This window comes from Pseudophryne corroboree (assembly GCF_028390025.1).
Source record: "Pseudophryne corroboree isolate aPseCor3 chromosome 3 unlocalized genomic scaffold, aPseCor3.hap2 SUPER_3_unloc_5, whole genome shotgun sequence".
NCBI lineage: Eukaryota > Metazoa > Chordata > Amphibia > Anura > Myobatrachidae > Pseudophryne > Pseudophryne corroboree.
Genome location: NW_026967541.1, coordinates 2869580 through 2886131, shown reverse-complemented (window position 1 = coordinate 2886131; position 16552 = coordinate 2869580).

The following is a 16552-nucleotide window of genomic DNA, read 5'->3' as shown; positions in this document are numbered from 1 at the left end:
ATCATGTTTTCAGACTCCATGGGTTACCCACTGATATTGTTTCTGACAGGGGTCCACAATTCATTGCACAATTTTGGAAATCTTTTTGTGCTTCATTAAAGATGAAATTATCATTAACCTCCGGTTATCATCCACAATCAAATGGACAGACTGAGCGAGTGAATCAATCCCTGAAACAATATTTACGTTTGTACTCGGCCAAACTCCAAAATGACTGGTCTGAGTTTCTTCCATTAGCAGAGTTTGCTTATAATAATGCCTGTCATTCCTCCACCAATGTATCTCCATTTTTTGCAGTTTTTGGTTTCCATCCCAGAGCTAATTCATTTTTTCAGCATTCCTCTGTCTCCTCTCTGGCCCTGACCTCTCATCTTAAACTTATTTGGAAAAGAGTGCACATTGCTCTCAGAAAAGCAGCTTTCAGGGAAAAAAAAATTTCTGACAAGCTCCGGCGGCCGTGCACTTTTAAAGTAGGAGACAGGGTGTGGCTGTCGACTCGCAATATCAAACTTCGACAAACCTCAGCCAGATTGGGTCCTAGATTTATTGGACCATTTCTCATTATCAAAAAAGTAAATCCAGTTGCTTTCCGGTTACAGCTACCAAAAACTTTACGGATCGGAAATACCTTCCATTGCTCTTTGCTCAAACCATATGTTTCATCTAGCAGATTTCCTCGTAAAAAACCTCAGGGGAGATCACCAGTTAATGTACAGGGTCAGCAGGAGTTCGTGGTTGAGAAGGTTCTCGATTCCAAGTTGTCCCGGTGTCGGCTCTATTTTTTGGTCCATTGGAGAGGTTATGGTCCTGAGGAAAGGTCGTGGGTCCTAGATGAGGATCTTCATGCCCCAAGACTCAAAAGGGCGTTTTTTCAAGAATTTCCTCAGAAACCCGGATTTAGGGGTTCCTTGACCCCTCCTCAAGGGGGGGGGTACTGTTAGGCGCCGAGGGTCCGCTCGTCAGTGCGGCCGGCGCCTAGCAACGGGGACGCCACTGTCGGATCGTGTTCCCCGTTGCAGGGTCTAAGTTTATATCATCACTGGTTTCCTGGCTGTGTAGCATGCAGCTGCATGGCATGTTGTAATTATCACTCATCTGTTTCCCTGACCATGAAGCTTGTCAGCTGCATGGCATTTAAATCCAATCAGCCTCCAAACAGCTGATTGGAAGACTCTCTGTTAAAAGCACTCCCAGGACTCCTCACAGACGCCGGTGATAGCTTCCTGTTTGCCTGTGTCTGCTGCAGAGAAAGTTCCTAGTCCCGGTTTACCCGTTTGTTCCTGTTCTCAGTGATCCTGTACTCGGAAGTTACCATCTGTTCCTGGAGTCTGATCGAGCACCTTTAACATCTGGTGGTGTTCGTGAGTCGCGGCGCAGCCGTGTGTTGCGGCTTGTCCGCTATTATTTATTATTTTGTTTATATTGTGTTCTGGAGCTTTGCGGAGGATTCCGCTTCCACAAGATCCACTCTGGTGTCCAGCGGTGCCGGATAGGAGTGTCGGATCAGTGGATCTTTGGTTGTCCTTTTCCCTGGCGGCTAGTCCGCACATACCTTTTGATTTAGTTAAGTTAGCTTGTAACCCCTGGCTTGGTTGCTTAGTCAGAGGGCCCCTTGTTATCACCCTGTCTCGGACTTCCCCTTGTCTCCCATTAAGACCTGCGGGGGCATCGGGGTTGGGCAGACATAATCCGCCCTTCGAACGCGGCTGCCATGGGCTCAAGCAACCATAGTCTCGCAGGGGATTTCTGATAACACGGGCGAGACAACGGAGTTAGGGTGCCAGGGGTTACTAGGCTTTCCAGCTCCCACAACCTGTATATGGTTCCTGTGCTCAGATCCCTGCCATAAGATCTTCCCCGGTCTGGGGTACAGGAATCGTAACAGCTCCTCATTCCATGTAACTCTCTCCCAGCTACACCAGCTCCTCATTCCATGTAACTCTCTCCCAGCTGCACCAGCTCCTCATTCCATGTAACTCTCTCCCAGCTGCACCAGCTCCTCATTTCATGGAAGCTCCCAGTTGCAAATCTTTTTTCTTCATTCTGCATCTCCTCTATACTCCGCTGTTCAGTAACCTGGTCACCCTCCAAGGTTTCTTTGGGCATCTCAGAGTGGTTTTTAAAGACTATCTTCTGCCTCCATGCCAGGGCTTGATAACAATCTAAATAATCATCAAAGAACCTTATGTCCACCGTATTTCCAGGTATTATAACCATGCCACGTTTCGATTAAATCCTTTCTCAAAGTGTCTTTCAATGGTTACTGATAGATCATCACAGCAGGATGAGGTCAGATCACGCAATGTTTCCTGGTGGGATATGCGCGTTCTGGGTTAGGACACTTTCATCCGCAGTCACCTGGCACCATTCAATACAGAACACATCATATGTGATTACCAAAATAAAATTTGCTTGGTGGTAATGTAACGTCATATGTAAACCCAAAACACTATTGTCACTTCATTCATACACTGTTCTGGGAACTAGACTAGGGACTCCCCGGTTGGCGCGCGGGTGTTGGGGGGTCTCCCCTGGTCCACCGGTCCCCCCCTCCCTTGGCTTAATACTCAGCCTGTACTCTTGCTCCCCTGCTTAATAGTTGGAGGGGGGATGCTTTTTTAAGTGGGTGTGTGTTATGTTCTTGCCCCAGGCACAACAGTGGCAGATTGGGATACTGCTTAACCCCACTGCCAGCCCATGCATTTTTCTCATACTGTTTATCTTTCATCCGAGAGGATGCTGGGGTCCATATTAGTACCATGGGGGTATAGACGGGTCCACCAGGAGCCATGGGCACTTTAAGAGTTTAACAGTGTGGGCTGACTCCGCCCTCTATGACCCTCCTACCAGACTCAGTTTAGAAAATGTGCCCGAAGGAGCCGGTCACAGCTAGGGGAGCTCTACAGAGCGTTCTTAGAAAAAAAATATTTTAGAGTTTTTATTTTACAGGGAGGCTGCTGGCAACAGCCTCCCTGCATCGAGGGAATGAGGGGGAGAGCAGTGTCCACCCTGCGGGGTCTGAGCCACTGTCTCCGCTGACTGGACACTGAGCTCCAGAGGGGACAGCTCGCTCCCCACCACAGGGGAACGCTCACCCCAGCAGCATGCCGCCACCCCCTTGCAGAGCTGTTGTGGCGAGTGAGTTACCGTCCCCCCTAACAAGTGGGGGTCGGTTTGAAGATGACGGCATCAGGGTAGGAGCACAGTATTAACTGCGCTCCTGGACGGCTCAGCGGTACCTGGGCACGGCGATATGAGGGGCGCCCTGAGCCAGCGCCTGACCCTACACTGACCAAAAAAGCCTGTCGGGGTCTGCGGATCTTAGCCAGCACAAAATCCTCAGGCCAGTATAATCTATGAAGAGCGAGAAGACAGCACCATTAAGGGGGCGGAGCTTCTCAGAGTGGACCCAGCAGAGTTTTAGCGCCATTTTCCTGTCTGCAGTCAGATGCAAGTGGAAGAACAGTCCCTCCAGTGCAACTCCAGCTATCTGTACGGTACCAGGGGGTTGTAGAAGGGGGGGAGGCTGTGTAAGACTGTGTCACCTATTAAGGGACACAGTCAGCGCTGGTTTAGGGTCTCCCTATACCTGTAATAGCGCTGTGTGTGGGTTGGCTCCAATCTCTGTGTCTCTCTGCCATTCTTGGGGGGAAACTCTGTCTGCCCTGTACCCTGTGTGTATGTGGGGTGTATTAGCAAACAAGTCTACAGACTCTGTTTCATATGCTGCAGAGGATTTATTTTCTCAGGAAGATCCCATCCCATGTAATCAGGATTGCACTGTTGTAGCGCAGAACCCAGCTAGAGAACTGCAGTGGTTAGCCTCTCTTAGGGAGACTATTTCTCAGATTTCTGAAAGGGTTACAAGAACTGAGCATGCAACTCAGGTATTGCAATCCTCTATGGTTGTATGGTCTGATACTGCTCTCTCAGGGTCCCTTGCGGTACATTCTCACATGCTCTTGCCCAAATTTTGCAGGATGACACGGATACCGACTCTGACACAGCAGACGGTGATGTGTCGAGGGGGACGGCATCACTTGCTAAGGGGGTGCAGTTGATGATTGAGGCCATGTGGGATGTGTTGCATATTTCTGACACACCTGAACAGGTTGAGGAGGCCTTTTTCACGGATAGTAGGAAGGCCTCACTCACCTTCCCAGCATCTAAGTAATTAAATGCTATATTTGAAAAAGCCTGGGAAAACCCTGAGAAAAAAATCCAGATCCCTAAAAGGGTTCTGGTTGCTTTTCCCTTCATGGTAGATGATAGAAAAAAATGGGAGTCTCCGCTTATGTTGACGCCTCTGTCTCCAGGCTGTCAAAACAGGTAGTTTTACCAGTCCTGGGATCTCCTGCGTTGAAGGACCCGGCAGATTGCAAGGTGGATGCTACACTCAAATCCGTATACACAGCTTCAGGGGCTATACTGCGGCCTACTATTGCCTGTGCATGGATTTTTATAGCTGTTGCCAAGTGGTCAATCACTCTGCAAGAGGACTTGACTACGATGGATAGAGGTGACGTTGATTTGTTTTTACATAACATACAGGAATCTGCGGGGTTCCTGGTAGAATCCATGAAGGATCTGGGTTCCATGGCTGTGGTGATCTCCATGTCCGTCTCGGCTCGCAGGGGTCTCTGGCTGTGCCAATGGTCTGCAGACGCGGAATCCAGGAAGAGTGTGGAGGGCCTACCCTGTATAGGTCAGGCTCTATTTGGGGAGGCACTGGATGCGTGGATTGCCACGGCTACCGCGGTTAAGTCTCCTTTTCTCCCCTCAGCTACACCGGCTACTAAGAAGCCTTTTACGGCCGCCACGTCACAGCTCTTTCGGTCCGCAAGCCCTACAAAGAACAAGCCTCCTCACACCTTCAGAGGTGGTTGTGCTAAAGCCAAAAAGCCTGCTCCCGCAGGTTCCCAAGTCCAGAAGCATGCTTCTGGTGCCCCCAAGTCCTCCGCATGACGGTGGATCATACAGCCTGGAGGAAGGTCAGGTGGGAGCAATACTCCGTCAATTCAGCAACGTCTGGCCTGGACCCTTGGATAAAAGATAGCATGTCCAGGGGGTACATGCTGGAGTTTCAAACTCTCCCGCCTCACCGTTTCTTCAAATCAGGCTTGCTAGCTTTGCCGTCAGACAGAGCAATTCTGGACGCTATCCGATAATTGGTAGTGTCCGAGGTCATTGTTCCAGTTCCGCCTCATCAGTGGAATAAAGGTTACTATTCAAACCTTTTTGTGGTACCGATGCTGGATGGTTCAGTAAGGCCAATTCTAAACTTCAAAAATCTTTGAACCCTTATCTCAGAGAGTTCAAATTCAAGATGGAGTCTCTGATAGCTGTCATCTCGGGACTGATGGAGGGGGAGATCCTGGTGTCCATGGACATCAAGGATGCGTTCCTCCACATTCCCATTTGGTCGCCGCATCAGGCATATCTCAGGTTTGCACTGTTAGACGATCATTATCAGTTTCAGGCACTGCTGTTCGGTCTCTCTACGGCACATAGGGTCTTCACCAAGGTGATGGCAGAGATGATGGTTCTCCGCAAGCAGGGGGTGAACATAATACTGTATCTGTATGATCTTCTGATCAAGGCGTCGTCCAGGGAGAAGTTGTTAAGATCCATTGCTCTCACGACACATCTGCTCAAAGAGCAAGATTGAATCCTGAACCTTCCAAAGTCTCAATAAAGACTGTCCGGGTATCGGTTCATCAGTGCATCCGCCTTCTGGTGAAGATGATTGCCTCCTACGAGGCTCTGCAGTACGGAAGGTTTAATGCTCGATCCTTTCAGCTGGATCTCTTGGACCAGTGGTCGGGATCTCACCTACATAGGCACCAGAGGATACGTCTGTCACCGAAAGCCAGGATTTTGCTCCTCTGGTGGCTACAACTACCACAACTTCTGGAGGACCGAAGGTTCGGAGTTCAGGACTGGATCCTTCTAACCACGGATGCAAGTCTAAAAGGTTGGGGATCAGTCGCTCAGGGGAAAACCTTCCAAGGAAGGTTGTGGATCAAGCATCCCTTCTCCCAAGTAACATCCTGGAGCTAAGGGTCATATACAATGGCCTTCTTCATGCAGCACACCTTCTACAGGATTGGGCTGTTCAGGTGCAGTCGGACAACGTGGCCTACATAAACCGACAAGGCGGAACTAAGAGCAGGGCTGCAATGTCAGAGGTGTCAAGAATCCTCCTCTGGTTGGAAAGACACGCAGTGGTGGTGTCGGCAACCTTCATTCCGGGAGTAGACAACTGGGAAGCAGACTTCTTCAGCAGACACGATCTCCATCCAGGAGAGTGAGGCCTCCATCCGGAGGTGTTCGAGGAGGTAACCGGTTGGTGGGGGGGTTCCTCACATAGCCATGATGGCCTCCCACCTCAACAAGAAGCTGCAGAGGTACTGTTCCAGATCGAGATACCCGCAGGCAGTGGCGGTGGACACACTGGTAACACTGTGGGTGTTCACGTCCGTGTAGGTGTTCCCTCCACTTCCTCTGATTCCAAAAGTTTTTCAACTTGTAAAAAGAACAAATGTTTTGTCAATCCTCATTGCTCCGGACTGGCCAAGGAGGACTTGGTACGCGGATCTGCTGGAGCTTCTGCTGGAAGATCCAAGGCCCTTAACTCTTCGGGAGGATCTGCTTCTGCAGGGGCCATTCGCTTATCAAGACTTACCACGGCTATGTTTGACGGCATGGCGGTTGAGCACCATATCTTAGCTCGAAAGGGTATTCTGAGCGAGGTTATTCCTACCCTGATACAGTTTAGGAAGGGGGTAACGTCTAAACATTACCATCGAATTTGGAAAAAAATGTGTGTCTTGGAGTGAATCCAAGAAATTCCCTGCGGTGGAGTTTCAACTTGGACGTTTTATCCTTTTCCTGCAGGCGGGTGTGGATATGGGCCTGAGATTGTGCTCCATCCAGATCTTAGCTTTGTCCATTTTCTTCCATAAACAATTGGCTGTCATCCCTGAGGTTCAGACCTTTTTGAGAGGGGTTCTGCACATCCAGCCTCCCTTTGTGGCACCAACGGCACCCTGGGATCTTGATGTGGTATTACAGTTCCTGCAATCAGATTGGTTTGAGCCTCTAGAGGAGGCTGAAATCAAATTTCTCACGTGGAAGGCGGTCACTTTGTAGGCCTCAGCTTCTGCTCAACGCGTGTCGGAATTGGGGGCTTTGTCCTGTAAAAGTCCCTATCTGGTCTTACATGAAGATAGGGCGGAACTCAGGAATCGTCCGCAGTTCCTCCCTAAGGTTTTGTCAGCTTTTCATATCAACCAACCTATTGTGGTGCCAGTGGCTACTGACTCCTCATTTGATTCAAAGGCCTTGGATGTTGTAAGGACATTGAAGATTTATGTGAAGAGGACAGCTCGTCATAGAAAATCTGACTCTGTTCGTCCTCTGCTCCCAAGAAAATTGGGTTTCCTGCTTCTAAGCAGTTGATTGCATGCTGGATCAGGTTCACCATCCAGCATGCATATTCTACGGCAGGACTGCCATGTCCAAAATCTGTAAAGGCCTACTCTACTCGTAAGATGGGCTCTTCCTCGGCGGCTGCCCGGGGTGTCTCAGCTATACAGCTTTGCCGAGCAGCTACTTGGTCTGGGTCGAACACATTTGCTAAGTTTTACAAGTTCAATACTTTGGCCTCTGATGACTCAAGTTTGGTCAAGCAGTTTTGCAGGAGCCTCCGCGCTCTCCCTCCCGTTCTGGGAGCTTTGGTACATCCCCATGGTACTAATATGGACCCCAGCATCCTCTAGGACGTTTTCCTGCATTGGTTATTTAGTTCAGTACTGCCTGGTTCCTAGGTAAGTTCTGGGTTCTTTACTGTTTCAGTACTGTTTCAGCTGTTGCTGAGTTTTTCGGCATGTTGGACAGATTTGCCTGTTGGGTGAGCCTGGTATGAATCTCACCACTATCTGTGTATTTACTTCTCTCGAAGTATGTCGTCTCCCCGGGCACAGTTTCTAGATGAGTTTGGTAGGAGGGGCATAGAGGGAGGAGCCAGCCCACACTCTCAAACTCTTAAAGTGCCAAGGGCTCCTGGTGGACCCGTCTATACCCCATGGTATAAATATGGTCCCCAGCATCCTCTACAGACTATGAGAAAAGGATTTACCGGTAGGTAATTAAAATCCTATATTTTGGGGTTATTTTTTTTTGTTTGACGATTTATTTTTTGGACGGAAGGTTCATTTTTGTTTTTTTTATTTTTTCCTCTTGGTGCTGCAGCAGTGGATCGGGATACTGGACAGTTGAGCAGTTCAGATGACAGCAGCGGGGAAGAAACATCTTGTCACGGGGAACACAGTCACTGGAAGAGGCAACGGCTTCCTCTACAGGGGGCAGCCTGAACCGACAGACGCATCACGGCATGTCAGTCCAGGTTCTTAACCGAAAAGGGGAAGGTTCCAGAACATATAGTAAGAAGAAAAACTTCTGTCTATGCTGTGAGATGCCATACTCAAAAATTGCAAAGCATGTGGAAATTGTCCACTGCAGTGAGTCGGAGGTAGCAAGGGCACTGAGCTTTGACAAAAATCGTGCAGCTGGACCTGATTCTCCACCGGGGGAACTTTGCACATAATATCGGTGTTCTCTGCGAAGGCAGCGGTGTCTTACTACCATACAAGCAGCCGGATAAAGCAGCAGCTCCGCAAGATTTCATGCACTGGGCACACTGCCAAGGTGTGTTCTCCAGGCGACACCTGTGGTGACATGTGAAGAGGTGCCTGCTTCGCAAAAGGGGTGGCCATCCCAAACCCAGTAGAGTCCAGTCCATGTGCACTTACAACACCCCCGTTCCACCAGGGGTTGGCACCAGCGCGTGGAAGTTGTTGATCCAAATGAATTAAGATAATGCGGTACCCGGGATCAAGGAGGAACACTGCATCATGCAGTTCGGGCAGCACCTCTACAACCGACTGGGGTCTGAGGTCAGCAAGCACGAGTACATCCGCCATAAGCTCCGGGAGGTGGGGCGGCTCCTGCATGCGATGAAGGTCACTCCATTGTGGAGCATGGAAGATTCCATTCACCCATACAACTTCTTAAATGTGGTGCATGCCATCAGGAGCCTGGCCGGCTACAGTATTACCATCTTCAAGAAGGTACCCTGCAGCTGGCCAAGTTAAGCAAGCTCTTCGTGACCCTCGTGCAAGGGAGAATGGTTGAATTCAGAGGTCGGAGTCTGGAGGAGATCTCCATTTATTTATTTATTAACAGTTTCTTATATAGCGCAGCAAATTCCGTTGCACTTTACAATTGGAAATAACAACGATCTAACAAAACTGGGTAATAACAAACAGTCATAGAGGTAGGAAGGCCCTGCTCGCAACCTTACACTCTATAGGGAAATAGGCATGTATATACAAGGATAGGAGCTATCTATTACATAGTTGTCCGCCAGATTGCACAGGTTCTTGGAGAGCTGTATGATATGGTCATACAGCAATGATGAACCGGGTTTGAGAGGAAGGGAAAGTGAAGAATGAGAAGACATGTGAGGATGTGTGTGGACTGTACAGAGTGGATACAATTTGATAGGAAGGTTTATGAAGGTTATGTGGGCGGTTCTGGAATTTGATATGCTTGCCTAAAGAGGTGAGTTTTCAGGGAACCTTGAAGGTTTGGAGACTAGAGGAGAGTCTTATTGAGCGTGGTAGGGCATTCCACAGACTGGGCGCAGCCCCATGAAAGTCCTGCAATCGTGAGTGGGAGCGAGTAATGAGTGTGGATGAGAGACGTAGGTCTTGTGAAGAGCGAAGAGATTGGGTTGGGAGATATTTTGAGATAAGCAAAGTGATGTAATTTGGTGTAGTTTGGTTAATGGCCTTGTGTGTGAGTAAAAGTATTTTATATTGAATACGGTAGAATACAGGTAACCAATGGAGGGACTGACATAGTGGATCTGCAGATGATGAACGTCTAGCGAGGAAGATTAGCCTCACCGCTGCATTCAGAATGGATTGTAGTGGTGAGAGTCTTGTTTTGGGAAGACCAGTTAGGACACTATTGCAATAATTAATGCGGGAGATAACGAGAACATGGATTAGAGTTTTAGCAGTGTCTTGTGTAAGGTATAGCCGTATTTCGGATATGTTTTTTTAGATGCATGTAACATGATTTTGAGACAGATTAAATGTGGGGAACAAAGGACAGATCAGAGTCAAGGATGACACCTAGGCAGCGGGCTTGTGCGATAGGGTAGATAGTCGAGTTTTCAACAGTGATAGAGATATCAGGTTCGTACCTACTATTGGCCGGTGGAAATATAATTAACGCTGTCTTTGAAATATTAAGTGTGAGGTGGCGAGATGTCATCCAGGCAGAAAGGCATTCAGTGACACGGCCCAGTACAGATAGGGACAAGTCAGGAGAGGATAGGTAGATTTGAGTATCATCTGCGTACAGATGATACTGAAATCTAAAAGCTGATGAGTTTACCAAGAGATGAGGTATAGATAGAGAAAAGCAGATGACCCAAGACTGAGCCTTGCGGTACTCCAACTGAAAGAGGTAACGAAGAGGAGGTAGATTCAGAGAAGAGAGCACTGAAGGAGCGATTAGATAGGTAGGTAACCTATTTCAATGACCATAAATAATTTGAATTGGTGATGGACCACCAACCCGAGGCACCCCTGCTAGTGTCCTGAGGCACCCAGGGTGCCACGGCACACAGTTTGAGAGCCACTGCCCTACCCTCATCATCCAGACAATAGTTTAAAGAAGCCTGGACCTCTAGTCTTGGCAGACAATATGTGTGTCTAGGCAGTCCTTTCGTCTGGCATATAGAAAGAATAATGCCAGACAATGACTACTACTGCCCTCTTCCAGTAGGAGCAAGGCTTCAGAAATTTGCAGAAAGGTAGAAGACATTTGGGTTTTAAATAATGTATCAAACGGTTACCATATAGAGTTTTTTTGGAAGATTCCAAGAGGAAACGGATTTGTAGAATCAAAAATGCCAAGCCTTCCTTTACAGGTGACAGTGTTGAAACAAAGTTTAGGACACCTGTCAGATTTCCAGGCTGTGGAACCAGTGCCAGGTTTTCAAAAAAAGAGAACAAAAAGCTTTTATTTCTTTTAAAGAAAAAATACAGAAGTTTCAGGACAATTCTGAACCTCAAGGAATTGAATTAGTTCATGAAAGAAAACCGTTCTGCTTTGAAACATTAAAATTGATCCTTGCAGGTTTCAGAAGAAAAGATTTCCTAGCCTCAATCAATTTAAGAGATGCTTAATTTCACGTGCCAGTCAATCAGCAAAGCTGAAAGTTTCTCAGATTCTGTGTTCAGGGCATACACTTCCAATGTACCTGCCTGCCATTTGTCCTATCAACATCACCCTAAATATATTCACAAAGGTTCTTATAAACATTGATGGCTTATGTGAGGAAACCCGACATGGCCGATCTTCTGTAATGACTTATTGGAAGGAGAGTGTAAAAGATTCTTTATGAAACGAGAGCCTCTAGGTCTAACCTGTAACTCCTGGTTACCAGAGCCTTTAAACATTGATCTGGGCTGGATTGCATCCAGGTATCCCTGAACCTGAGTAAAGGAGCTCCCACCAGAGGCCAGGTCCCTGTTCCTATATAGTCAAGTGGATTGTAAAGTGACTTTTTCAGCAGGACAATGGCTGTTGGGAGCCCCTCACCCTCTGAAGGCACTTCTATGGAAACTTCTGGGCATACCCTGAAAGGTCTGGAATCTTCCCCTGCCTTGGGGACAACAGGAACTGAACCTAGGACTTTTTTGTTTTGATACCAGTAAATCCACAATCTTCCCACCTGTAATCTGGGAAATAGTCTATACCAATTCAGGTCCAAATAGATTTACATATTGAATACAGATTGAACTGCTGAAATAACTATATTCCTCACCAACCTAGCAATCGGTGCATCCACCATACGTGGATTTTTCCAAAGGCTAGTATCTTCTTCTGAAAAAGGGCTAAAGATATTTGATCCTTTTTGGAATATTCCATTTTGAATCTGGTGTTAACCGTGCTTCACCTAGAATTTCACCAAAGTGAGGGAAACATGGAAACACAGATACCTGCTTCTTCTTCCGTTTGAAGAAAGAATTTGAACTGGTCACTGGCACACTGGATTCCTTTAAATTCAAGGTCTCCCGGACCAAATCTACCAAAAGAGACACCCCTGAATTGGGGTGAGAATCATCCTCCTAATTTGAGGAATCCTCCCATTCCCAATCCAGTTCCCCTTCTTCCTGAGGAGTTGCCAAAACTTCCTCTTCATGGAACTCAAAAGGTGATCTAACTTTAGAATATATATGTTGTAACGCTGTAAGGGTACAAAGTGCCGTTTCCTGGGGTAACTGGCAGCACGCAGCAGCTGAGGAACCACACAAGTCCAGTTTCTGGTACAAATGGCCCCAGCCAGTTTTATTATACAGAAAATAAAACAAACACCAAAAGAAAATACCTTGCCTGTCCGGCACTAACTAAACACAAGATGTTGCTAGCTATCACTAAACAAAAAACACAGAGTTCTCCAGCAAACACTGTATAGCTCACTTGTATCAGGAAGCGTGTTTCTCTCACAGAGATCCTGCTGTCTTCCCAGGCAGTCTGCACACATTAATCAGGCTAGAAGCCCTATAAGGCTCTTGCACAGCTGAAAGCCCTGATTAGCCCTCTGCGAGGCCAAAGACCCAAACTGGGCCCAATGTCTGGAACTCGCTCTATCTCTCTCTCAGGGCCCTTATCCAGCTTTTCCAGCAAACTGAAAAGGTTCTAACAAAACAAAAGCATTTTCCTAAAAGTTTTCATTTTCTAAAATATGTAAGACAAGAACCTGGGACAAACATACCTGCCCTCAAACACTATCCCAGTGTTCTTGTCACATATCCCCTTCCCCTGTTTCGACCTAGGGGTCGGAACACTTGTAGCCCCCAAACAGAAGATGCGGGACAATGCATCTGCGTTGGCCAATTGTGTTCCCGGTCTATGTTCGACAGTAAACTTAAAATCCTGCAATGCTAGAAACCATCTAGTTACACGAGCATTCTTCTCTCTATTTACATACATCCATTTTAAAGGGGCATGATCTGTCACTAGTCTGAATTGTCTACCCAAGAGGTAATATCTCAAGGTATCTATTGCCCATTTAATGGCCAAAGCCTCCTTTTCCACAATGGCATACCTTTTTTCATGCTGATTGAGTTTCCTACTCAAATAAATGATAGGGTGTTCGTCCCCATCTCTGGTTTGGTACAGCACAGCCCCTATCCCTACCTCTGAGGCATTTGTCTGTACCACAAATTCTTTTGAAAAATCTGGTGTTATCAATACCGGTTGTGAACACAAAGCCACTTTTAACGCTTGGAACGCTTTTTCTGCATCAGGGTTCCATTTCACCATATTTGACTGCTTCCCTTTGGTAAGGTCTGACAACGGCACCGCTGTGGTCGCAAAATTGGGAATAAACCGTCTATAGTACGCAGTTATTCCCAAAAAATCCCTTACCTGTTTTATATTCACTGGACGAGGCCAGTTTGAATAGCATCAATTTTATTCAATTGGGGCCTATTTAGACCTCTGCCTATGGTGAAGCCCAAGTATTTGACCTCCTCCATTGCGAGGCAGCACTTCTTTGGGTTAGCAGTTAACCCTGCCTCTCTGATTGAGTCCAGTACTGCTTGTACTTTAACCAAATGGGACCCCCAGTCTGTACTGTGAATTACCACATCATCCAAATAGGCAGCTGCATATTTTCTATGGGGCCTCAAAATTTTATCCATCGCCCGTTGAAAGGTTGCTGGAGCCCCATGCAACCCAAAGGGTAACATCTTATACTGGTACAGCCCCTCCAGAACCGAAAAGGCTGTTTTTTCTTTTACGCTATCAGATAAAGGTATTTGCCAGTAACCTTTGATCAGGTCCAACGTGGTGAGAAACCTGGCTGTTCCCCCAGCCTTTCTATAAGCTCATCCACATGGGGCATGGGGTACGTGTCAAACGTGGACACCTCATTTAACTTACGAAAGTCATTACAGAAGCGTATGCTACCGTCGGGCTTCGGGATGAGAACTATGGGACTGGACCACTCACTGTTAGATTCCTCTATGACTCCAAGTTCTAACATGGTTTTAACTTCTTTAGAAACAGCTTCTGGCTGAGCTTCAAGAATCCTATATGGCTTTAAATGAACCCTGACCCCTGGTTCTGTGACAATGTCATGTTTTATTATGGTCGTTCGACCAGGTAGCTCTGAAAATATCTCCCTATTTTGGATGAGAAATTCTTTAACCTGATTGTTCTGATCATGTTAGGTCTGAGTGGGGCGTGGACAGCACCTGCTTTATAAGGCCTCTTCTCAGGTTAAGCAGATGCTGCTGAATCTTTGTTGGTTAGTCAGTTCCTGAAAGTTAGCCAGTACTGTGTAGCTTTGTATTTGTTGTTGCTTACTGCAAATAGGTCTGGGCATATGGGTTGCAGCCTGACTGTCCGTCGCTTAAAAGTGTTGATGCTTTTTTTACGGCACTGGGCATGTTGTATGATGACCCTGACAAGACAGCCTCAGCCGAGGCTCAGATTTCGATCCTTAAGCAAGGGCGAAGGCCAGTTGAGGTTTACTGTACAGAGTTTCGGAGGTTGGCCCATGATACCCAGAGGAATGACCCAGCCCTAAAACACCAGTACCGAAGAGGTCTTTCTAACCAGATAAAGGACCAACTGGTACAATATCCCTTGCCTGATAGCTTAGATCAGCTCATGCAGTTATCCATCCGGGTGGATAGACGGCTGAGAGAGCGTAGGCTTGAAAGGGAGACTGAGGTTTCCTTCTTTCCCAAGGGAACCTCAGACTCTGAGGAATTTTCCGAAGAGCCTATGCAGATTGGGGCTACCCGCCTCTCCTCGCGTGAGAAGACGCGGAGGAGACAGCAGGGGTTGTGTTTGTACTGTGGGAATAAAGGTCATGTGGTAGTATCATGCCCAGAAAAGCCGGAAAACTTCAGGGCCTGAGGGTGATGGGAAATATCCTGTCAGGCCAGTAGTCAGAATTTCCCAGGAAGACTTTTATCATTCCGGTGACCTTGAAGATCCTCGGTCAAACTGTCAAGACTGAGGCCTTTGTGGACAGTGGGGCCGACGGGGTTTTTATGGACCGCCAATTCGCCCTGAAACACTCTGTTCCCTTAGTACCCTTGGCATCGGAAATTGAGATTTGTGGGTTAAACGGGGAACCATTATCCCAAGGTAAAATTACCTCTTGCACTAGCCAGATTTCTTTGTTTATTGGAGCCACACACTCTGAAAAATTGTCCTTTTATGTGACTGTACTTTTGCCCCATTGGTGTTGGGGTTACCCTGGTTAAGGGCCCACAATCCTCAATTTGACTGGGTCTCTGGGGAGATTCTTAGTTGGGGTACTGATTGTTTCAGGAGTTGCTTGAGCCTTCCAGTCAGGCTCTCGCAGCTAAGTTTGCCAGGATTGCCAGGGTGTTATGCAGATTTTGCAGACGTGTTCTCCAAAAAAGTTGCAGAGGTACTACCTCCCCATCGCCCCTATGACTGTGCCATTGATTTGTTGCCAAATGCTAAGCTTCCCAAGAGCAGGTTATACTCCCTGTCACGTCCTGAGACGCAGGCTATGGCAGAGTACATTCAGGAGAACTTGGCTAAGGGATTTATCAGACCTTCACAGTCTCCAGTTGGGTCGGGGTTCTTCTTCGTGGGTAAAAAGGACGGTTCGTTGCGACCCTGCATCGACTTCAGGGAATTGAACCGTATCACGATTAAAAACTCATACCCACTGCCTCTCATTTCGGTCTTGTTTGACCAGCTTCGTACTGCCACCATTTTTTCTAAGATTGACCTACGCGGTGCGTACAATCTAATCCGAATAAGAGAGGGGGATGAATGGAAGACTGCCTTTAATACCCACTCAGGGCATTATGAATATTTGGTGATGCCTTTTGGGCTCTGTAATGCCCCGGCAGTCTTCCAGGATTTCATGAATGATGTGCTCAGGGAATATTTGGATAGATTCTTAGTTGTATACTTAGATGACATCCTAATCTTCTCCGATTCCCTGGAGGAACATCGGAAGCATGTACGCTTAGTCCTCCAGAAACTCAGAGACCACCGGCTTGGGTCGAAGCTGGAGAAGTGCGAATTTGAAGTTCAGCAAATCGCATTTCTAGGATATATTATCTCCCCAGAAGGTTTCCAAATGGAGGGTTCCAAGGTACAGGCAGTCCTGGATTGGGTGCAGCCCACTAGTTTGAAGGCGCTTCAGCGTTTCCTGGGCTTTGCACATTTTTATAGACTATTTATCGCTGGATTTTCATCTATAGTGGCGCCCTTGGTGGCACTCACTAAGAAAGGGGCGGATGTTGCTCACTGGTCTTGTGAGGCTAAAGCGGCTTTTGCCCGTCTCAAAAGGGCATTTGTATCGGCCAAGGTGCTGCGACACCCAGATCCAGAGCGTCCTTTTGTGGTGGAGGTGGATGCCTCTCAGATGGGTATTGGGGCAGTGCTTTCTCAGATGGGAGTGTCTGAT